Raw genomic sequence first — 9,167 nt, forward strand, 5'->3', positions numbered from 1 at the left:
TTTTTCCTGTGGTCATGTATGGATGTGAGAGTTGGACTGTGAAGAAGGCTGAGCGCCGAAGAATTGATGCTTTTGAACTGTGGTGTTGGAGAAGACTCTTGAGAGTCCCTTGGACTGCAAGGAGATCCAACCAGTCCATTCTGAAGGAGATCAGCCCTGGGATTTCTTTGGAAGGAATGATGCTAAAGCTGAAACTCCAGTACTTTGGCCACCTCATGCGAGGAGTTGACTCATTGGAAAAGACTCTGATGCTGGGAGGGATTGGGGGCAGGAGGAGAGGGGGACGACAGAGGATGAGATAGCTGGATGCCATCACTGACTCGATGGACGTGAGTCTCAGTGAACTCTGGGAGTTAGTGATGGACAGGGAGGCCTGGCATGCTGCGATTCATGGGGTCGCAAAGAGTTGGACACGACTGAGCGACTGATCTGATCTGATCTGAACTGTCAGCCATGGAAATCCCACGGACAGAGGAGCCTGGTGGCCTACAGTCCACGGGATTGCAAGACCAGTCGGACATGACTTAGCAACTAAACAAGTGTCAGCCACAGCATAAGATGTTTTCATTGGGAGAATTAGCTCAGATATTCTTCACAACCACTTTTCAGACAAGGGAACTGAGGCCCAGGGGTTTGTCCTCAGTCAGGAACCTTTTCAGGGTTCTGGGTCTGCTGCACGAGCTCCTTCCTCAGACATGGGCCTTGGCCCTCAGGAGACTTCCAGGTGACCTTGCCCTGGGTGTTCTTTGGGGCACAACTGCTTCTCTACTGAGCTTCAAGATGAATAAATAAATAGGTTTTGTTATTTAGTGGTATTAAAATGGAGATCATGAAACACAGCAGTCTTAAGCAGCGTTCTTTGTCAACAGCTGGGGACTGGGGACGTGTATAGATTAAAGTGGTTAGAAGATCTTGGGCTTTGCCCGAACCCAGTTGACCCCAGCATTTGACCTGTTGATCGCTTCTCCTAGAAATGCTTCTCCCTCAGCTTCTGTGACCCACACTCTCCCCTTAGTCTCTGTCCCTTTGTTCTTTCTTGGTCTCTTTTGGCTCAAGCAACTTCTCCCACCCTTTTATGTTAAGATATCTTAAAGAGTCTGTCCTCCTCTTCATTTCTTACTTTACATGTTCTCCCAGAGTGATATCATTCATTCCCAAGGTTCCAACTCCATGAATTTCCTAATAATTCCTAAATCTCTATCTTCAGTTCATATGTCTTATTGAGCTTCCAACCCCTATATTCATTCATCTGATTGTTGGGTATCTCTGTCTGGATGATCCAACAGACTTGAGCATAACATTTCTAAAGCCAGCTTCGTCATGTTGCCATCTCATCTACTTCTTGTATTCACTTTCCCAGGAGATGGTTCCATTATCTTCTTGATCACTCAAGCTCAGGTCCTGATCACAGAACCTGAGCATCATCTGGATGTTTCTCTCCACTCTACCCTGTATGCCATCAGTTAAGGAAAGCTGTAACTATTTCCCCTTCCTATTTCAGTTTCCACTCTTTCAGTTCCTAATCAGCTCTAACTTCTACCAGCCACAACCTCCAGTTACCCCTGCATCATTCAAATCTAGCCTCCAATTAAATACCAAAGTCATCTCTCTGAAGCACAAATCTTACCATTATCCCCCTGCTTAAATTCCTTCAGTTGCTCTTAATAGGCTGCAGAGTAACACTGATGTTTTTTAATGTGGTGTTCACAGGACACCTCTGGACCTTCTCCTGTCTGCGTCTTATACTTTATGCTGCTCAGCAACAATCTGCTCTTGGTCCCATGCGCTCACTGCTGCTTTTTTGCAGGTGTAGCCCAGTGCCTGGAGTAGAATAAGTGCTCATTAGTCAAATGATAGTGAATAGTATAAATATGGGACCCACTGAACCAGAAGTATCCCAGGGTTGGAGCTTCTAGAATAGGATACTAGTGAACCAACTTAGCCCGAAAGTTCCCCCAACTGAGAGGGTGTGTGGACTCTACTGACTAGAAAATCGTGCCACACAGCTTATGGGATCTTAGTTCCCCAACCAGGAATTGAACCCCAGCCCACAGCAGTGAAAGCACCAAGTCTTAATCACTGGGCTGCCAGGGAACTCCCTGTAAAATTCTTTTCTGCTCTTCGATTTTGTGGTCGGGACTTGAGTCTCAGCTCTTTTCTGGGATTCAGAACCCTTAGACCTAGTCTTAAATCTGTCACTTGGGGCAAATCCCATCCCATCCCCAAGCCCAGAAGCAGTGAGTGAGCAAAGGAGCTAAGAGAATGATTTCCAGAGTCCAAGCTGCCTGATTGGAGCTCCTCCCTATCATTAACCTCTTCTTTCCTCAGTTTCTCCATCTGTAAAATGCATGTGATAATAGTCCCTATCTCACACAGCTGTTAAATTAAATGAGTTAATATAGTTCCTGATGTAGAGGGCGTGCCAAATAAATGTTGGTTGCTATGATTGTTGTCATTATTGAAGGAAATATATTAATATTTGGCCTTAGGAGACCTCCAGATGACAGATAATTATGAGCTTAACTTAGCAGAGGTATAGAGGGAACTGAGGGCTCCTTTTCAGTCCCTAGTCCTGGGGTCTGACCTAATAGATCATGTCTGAGTGACTCAGTGGAATGGGCATGAGTAATGCTTGTCTCTAGTAAGTTCCTGAAGAGTAGAAGAAAGACAACAGGGGTTAAAGAAGCCCTTAGGGTGTCCCCTGTCTCTGTTTGCGTTGTCCTCTTAGATGCTGTACCCTGGGCTCCCAGAGCCCTCATGCTGCTCCTCGGACCCTGGGATGGCCTAGATATCCCTTCTTGCTCCTGGCGTGTTTCTCTTCTCCCAGGCCTGTATCCTAGAGAATCCAGGAGTCTCTGTGCTGAGGTCTGATTGCTTGTGCTTAGCAGTTACCCTTCCTGGACAGTCATAGTTGCCCCAGGGAGCAGAGGCCCCAGTGTTTGGAATACTGAGTCCCTTTCAGCCCCGTCCATTAGAGCCTGTTGGGCAGGAGTGTATGTTGGACCCAGTAATTGGAGGCACTCCAGCTGAGCTCAGGCCCAGGCCACTGCCGTGGTATATTTGCTGGATTTCTCCATATAAAATGGACAGAGGCAGATGATTACATCATTCTAGACATGCTCATTTTTACCTGCTTACTTTCCAAGGTAAGATACTTAAACTTCGAACCTAACTGCTAAAGAAGCTGTGCAGGATGTGAGGTACAGGGTCAACACACTGGGATGTGGGCGTGCTTTACCTTAGCTCTACACTCCACATTGCTTCTTCCTCCACTTCCTCCCTTCTTTCCATGTTTCTCCAACGTGCTAATTCTTTCTAGTAGAAAAGAAAATGGCAAGCAACCTCACAGGTCCATTTCTTCTGGTGCTAGAGCCACATCCTGGAGTTACGGAGATGCAGAGGAAACAGAAATACAGCCCACTTAATCTATTAATAGCGTAAGTCTGCACCAGCGTTCCTCAAGGTGTGGCCCAAACAATACCTGTTCTTGCCATCACCTTGGGGAGTGGAGAGTGTTGTTAATTATTTCTGGATCCTTCCCCTGTCTTATTGAATCAAGAGTCTCCAGGAAGGTGGCTTGGGAATAAGCACTGTAAACCAGCTTATCTGGTGGTTCCTGTGCTTATTCAAGCTGGAAAATCAGGGCTGTAGAGGTTGGTGTTTAGTCTGGGACAGCTTGAAGCAGGGGACTGAAGTCTTGGGAGGAAGGCTTAGCAACCTGACTGAGCACCAGATAGCAATGTGCTTGGGGTTTGGCAGAAAATATCCCACTTAAACATCCAGGTTTTCCTGAGTGGCATGTTCTAGAGGCTGTGATGGAGACAGGAGGATGTGGGGCATTCACCAGCCATCTTGCCGGAAGGTAAGAGAGCAATGAAATGATGACCCATCTCTCCCTGTCCCCAACCCCAAGTGATGGAATTAGTCAGATGGGGCTGACCAAAACACGCACCCTTCTAACTTTAGCTTTACTCATTCAGCAAATCCTTTTGAGCTCCACCTATGTGTCAGGCACTGTTATTGGTGGGTTCACTCATGAACAAAGCCAAGATCCCTACCTTTGTGGAGTTTACCTGCTGGAGGTGAGAGTAGAAAATAAATAATAAGTCAGATAGAAGGTAACAAATGCAATGGATAAAGGGAAAAGTAGAGCAGGGTAAAGGGCTTGGGTGGGGTCAGGAGTCAGTATTGAATGGGAGACCTCCTGAGTAAAGGGCAGGAGGAGGGTGGGCAGCTGGCTGTGCAGTTGTGTAAAGAAGTGCACAGGGCTCAGAGAACAGTCAGTGCCCAGGCCTGCAGTGGGGAGCAGATCGGGTGTGCCCTTCAGTCTGTGGCTCAAAGTCTTAAGCCCTTTTCCTAGGAAACTTACTACCATGATCCTAATTCTTTTCATGCTTGGGACCAAAAAGGAAACCGACAGTAGCCTTAGTAAGCATGGGCTAAGCTGCAGAATTGGAGGTCAGTGCTGGAAGGAACCTCTGGCTCATTCCCTTCTTCTTACCAGAATACAGGACATCCAGGGCTGCGCTGAAGGAGTGGCAGAGGTGGGACCAGGCTGTGGGCCCCCCCTTCCTGTTCACTGTGTTAGATTCTTCTGGGGAGTTCTGTTTGGGATTAACCCTCATGTTCGGCTGTGGAAGTGGTGGATTCAGAGGACTTTTCATCTTTCCTGAGGGTCCTCCCCCCAACCGAGGCCATTGCTAACCAGTCTCTCTCCCTTCTTTGCTGCTAATGGTGGGAGCCCTAGAGAGTGGCTGTCAGGCAGAATAATGGTTCTAGAAGACAATATACGCTTTATCAATATTGAATTTTGTAGCTTGCCTCTGCTGCCACTGTAGGAGGGAGCCGGCCAGGCTTGGCAATGTTATTTGATAATAGAATAATCATCATTTATATTGCAGCTCGGAGTGCCTCTGCTACTGACAGCGACTCAGTGCCTGGGTGTTGGGGAGATAAAACAGACTAGAAGGGAGAGTGAACTGGCTTGGGATCCAAGACCCTGGAAGTTGGACTTTGGCCTCTCTCACTGATCTCTGAAAGGGGAGAATTTAGCAGAGATGTCCCCCAGGGATAAAAGCAGCCCTAAAATGCTTTCTATAAAACAATGTAAAAAAAAGGTGGGGGGTACCCGTGACCACACTAGGTCTTACCTCCTGCCCACAGGACCCGTGACCACATCTAGGTCTTACCTCCTGCCCACCCTAGTTGGATAGTTGACTCCACTTTGTACCCCCTTTATCACATCGTTCTTCCGCTGGGGGCGTAGCCAGCAGCTGGACAGCGGGGCACACTCTGAAGTGGCTCTGTGAGCCCAGGGGCGAAAGGCCATCCTGTTGGGCACATGGAGGGGGAAGGAGGAGAGGAGTCAGCCCGTGCACTTACAGATTCTGAGATTAGAGCTCCGAGGGACCTTGTGATGTGCAAATTTGGATGTCGATCTCTTAAGCAAATCAAAATTATCAAAGCTATTCTGTCTTTAAATGGTGTGGTGAGTTATCTTGTGAAGAGGGCCATCATTCTTGTGCAGTTGTCGGGGAGTTTGGAAGGGTGGCTGTGAACTGGGCCAGACTCACACAATAGGACCCATGAAAGAAAGTAAAAGTCACTCAGTTGTGTCCAACTCTTTGCTCCCCACGGACTGTAACCCACCAGGCTCTTCTGTCCATGGAGTTCTCCAGGCAAGAATACTGGAGTGGGTTGCCATTTCCTTCTCCAAGGGATCTTCCCAACCCAGGGATTGAAGCTGAGTTTCCTGCATTGCAGGGGTTTCTTTACCTTCTGAGCCACGGGGGAAGCCCTTAATAGGACCCATATTCCCCTATATATTCTCACATAGTGAGACTCTCCTGGAGGCCCAGTGATTAGGACTCCATACTTTCACTGCCAAGGGCTCGGGTTTAATCTGTGGTCAGGGAACTAAGATCCCACAAGCCATGCAGGGTGGCCAAAAAAACCCCCCACAGTTTAATACTGTTCTTCAGCATTTGAGATGTGCTTGACCCCATCAATCTCCATTGTCTGCCAGCTCCCCAAAGGTCTATGCTGGAAAAGATAGGCCCATGCTGCGGCAGAGGGATGGGTGTTCAGAAACTCGGGGGGCTGTGGGCCCTGGCACGTCTCCAGGGCTGGCTCTGGGGTCTCCTCACTCTCGTGAGTCATGTGTCCCTGCAGGTTGAAGACAGCCCATCCTCCTAAGGACTGATGGCAAGGCCAAGCAACCCTGGGGACTGCAGGTGCCGAAGTGAGAAGGACAGGAAGAGGGAAAGTTGCTGGGAATATAGCAGGGGGTGTCCCAGAGACATCTGAGATTTCCTGACCAGGATAGGGTAGAATCTGTGATGGGAGTAGAAGCTTGGGGTCAATACCAGTGATGCGTAGTGGGCTTGGGGTGTCCTGGAAGGGAGGGCAGAGATGGCTCAGAGCTGATGTTGTGAACCCAGGGTATCAGGAACACTTGGAGAGAGTCTGTAAAATGTAAACTCCCGCCACCCATCCACACCCCCAAGGGAGTACACTCTCTGAAGGCTGTGGATGCTGTGGGTTCTGGCAAGCGGGTGGGGGCGCGGTTTAGAAGAGGGAGCCATGAGGGCCAGGGCAGGGTGGGAAAGACAGGCCCAGGCCTTAGTCACAGAGGAAGAAGCGGGTCTGGGTCAAACTTCTAGATAACATGTTTGTGATAAAACCTGTGCTGGCCTTGCCTGAAATTTTAACAGCAGAAAATAGAGGAGCAGAGCTAGAGGTCAGAAAATCCCAGTCCTAACATAAATGTTCAGTGACCTTGGACACGCTCTGTTACCTTGGACAAAGCACTTCACCTCTCTGAGTCTTGGTTCCTCTGACTCTAAAGTGAAAGGATTAGACTCAGTGGTTGCTGAGGTGTCTTCCCAGCTCTGAAGATACAGGTCTGTGACCCTAAGGGTGGTATCATTTCTCCTCCGTGAGCTGGTTTGGTGCTTCGCTGCGCTGCACTTGGAAGACCGGAGCCTGGGCGCTGTGCTTTCTTTCTGGAATGCCACACCTAGGGCCAGCTTGTCCAGCTGCCGGCTTCCAGGCCAGGACCACCCCTGAGCACTTGATAGAGCTTTCCCCAGAGTGGGGCACTGCTTCTGTGGGAATAAGTACATTACATTAGGAAGATTTTAAATCAGAGTTCCAGGTCGGGGTTAAAAGCATTCAACACTTTTTTTTTTTTAACAGAATTTCTCAGCACCTTTAACACACCACTCTACATTTTGAATCTCTTAAGATGGAGAATATAGAGTATTTCCCAAATAATTTGATCATAAGATCCATTTTTCTGAGGCGCATCTCATCAGATTCTCATGTCATAGAGCACCCTCAGGAGTTGTGCTATACTGGCATCTCTTTTTCTTTAAAAACAACAACTCAAAATTACTCTTACTGTCTTTTCCCCAAATTCTTGGTCTTCAAGGTGGGTAGGAGTGTCCACTTTTCCTCCTCTGGAATCCTTGTCACAGTCTTCCTGCACGCAGTGTCATTTATCCTCAGCAAACTGCCATTGACTCCTGTGAAACTGACACCCCTCATAGGTCCCCATACACAGCTGCATGTCTCCCAGCAGCAGAGGCTCACAGGGTGCCCCCCACCTTGACAAGGGGTAGGGAAGGCCAAGTCAAGAGGGCTCCTGTGAGCCCGGAGTCTGGTCTTGGTGACCTAATCTGAGGGTCATTGTGGTTGGATGGACAGGTAGTAGCTGTTGACTGGTTTGGAGTTGGTTTTCTCTAAGAGACAGGAAAAAAGCAGCCAGAGTCTCCCACCCTAGGAATATATACTGATCCTTCTCCAGGCTGGATGGGGACGAGCAGTAAGCTGTGTCTCATTCGGGCAGGAAAGCCTGGGTCACTCTCACTTGGACTCAGTTTTCCATGCCATTTTCCACGCCCCTGTCTCATCATTCTGTTCTCCTTCTCTTTCCTCTTCTTTTGGGTTCTCTCCATCTGCCCCCACGGTGCTCCTAAGCAGACAAGCTCTCTTTCCTCCTCCCCGATCCCAGTCTCTTCTTCACACCCCTTCTGTCCCCCCAGCCTGGCAGCCTGCCCTTTAGGAATGTTAATTAGCATTCATGGTTTAATTAATTCAGTAGCTAATTAATGATTGGGGGCTGGGAGTGGAGAGCTTGGGTGCAGGGGAGTTGGGGGCTGGAGGTGGCAGGGAGGAAAAGCGGAGGCTGCAGAAGGCATCGCAGATGGCTGTGTGGTGGCTGGCACGGTGCCCACCGCCATGGATGCAAACACTCACGCGCACGCACACGCACACACTCATACACAAAAAGGAAATGGTGATCGAGGAATAAAATCAAAAGCAGGGAGAGAAGGGCACAGGGGCCCTGGGAACTGGTGGTGGGGAAGGCTCTAGATCTATTTGAATCTGCTCCGGAAGTGGAAAAGGAGGAAAAAAAAAGAAACCACCACAGGCGCAGAGAGAAGAGAGCTCTCCCGGTACCCCACCCCGCCCCCACCCCACCCCAGCCACCCCTCCTCCCTGGCATGGGATTCATGGGCACCAGCTGAGGACAGGGTGCCCTCCCTTTGCCTGCCATAAACATTGGCACTGAGGACCCAGACTCAGAAGGACACGACATTCCCAAAGAAAATAGTTTTCCTTTTAAGTTGCTTTGTAAAATATACATGTATCTGTTTTTTAAAAACATTGCACCCGTCTTGGTGTGAGGGCGAAAGCGAAGGAAAGAAGGTGACCGAGCCAGAAGGAGACAGCACAGATGGCTTGGTGGTGGTGTAGTGTGGTGAGTTGTGGGAGGATGAGAGGGGTCCGGCAGAGGTTGGGGGTGGGCGGAATGAGGACCCTGTTTTCCTCTCTTCGTTTTGCTGTGGATGAAGGAGAGAGAGAAAGAGAGAAAGGGGGTGGGGGGAGAAGCGAGACAGATGGCAGAGTGGAGAGGCAGCAGCCAGTGCCGGCACTGCCCAGCCTGGGCGGACCCAGCTCCCCCCTCTGCCAGCCTCCAAATGCCACCCTTCCCCCATCTTCCCTATCCCCATCCCCCCAGCTTGGCACTGATCTCGGAGAGAGAGGGAGGGAGGCTGGGCAAAGAGCATCTGTTCCCTCCATTCTCCCAGCTCCATCGGCTGCCAACCTAGGGCCATCGCCTGCCTCCATCACCCCTCCGCCCGCCTGCCTGCCTGCCTACC

This window comes from Bison bison, unplaced genomic scaffold (assembly GCF_000754665.1).
Source record: "Bison bison bison isolate TAMUID 2011002044 unplaced genomic scaffold, Bison_UMD1.0 scf7180017864526, whole genome shotgun sequence".
NCBI lineage: Eukaryota > Metazoa > Chordata > Mammalia > Artiodactyla > Bovidae > Bison > Bison bison.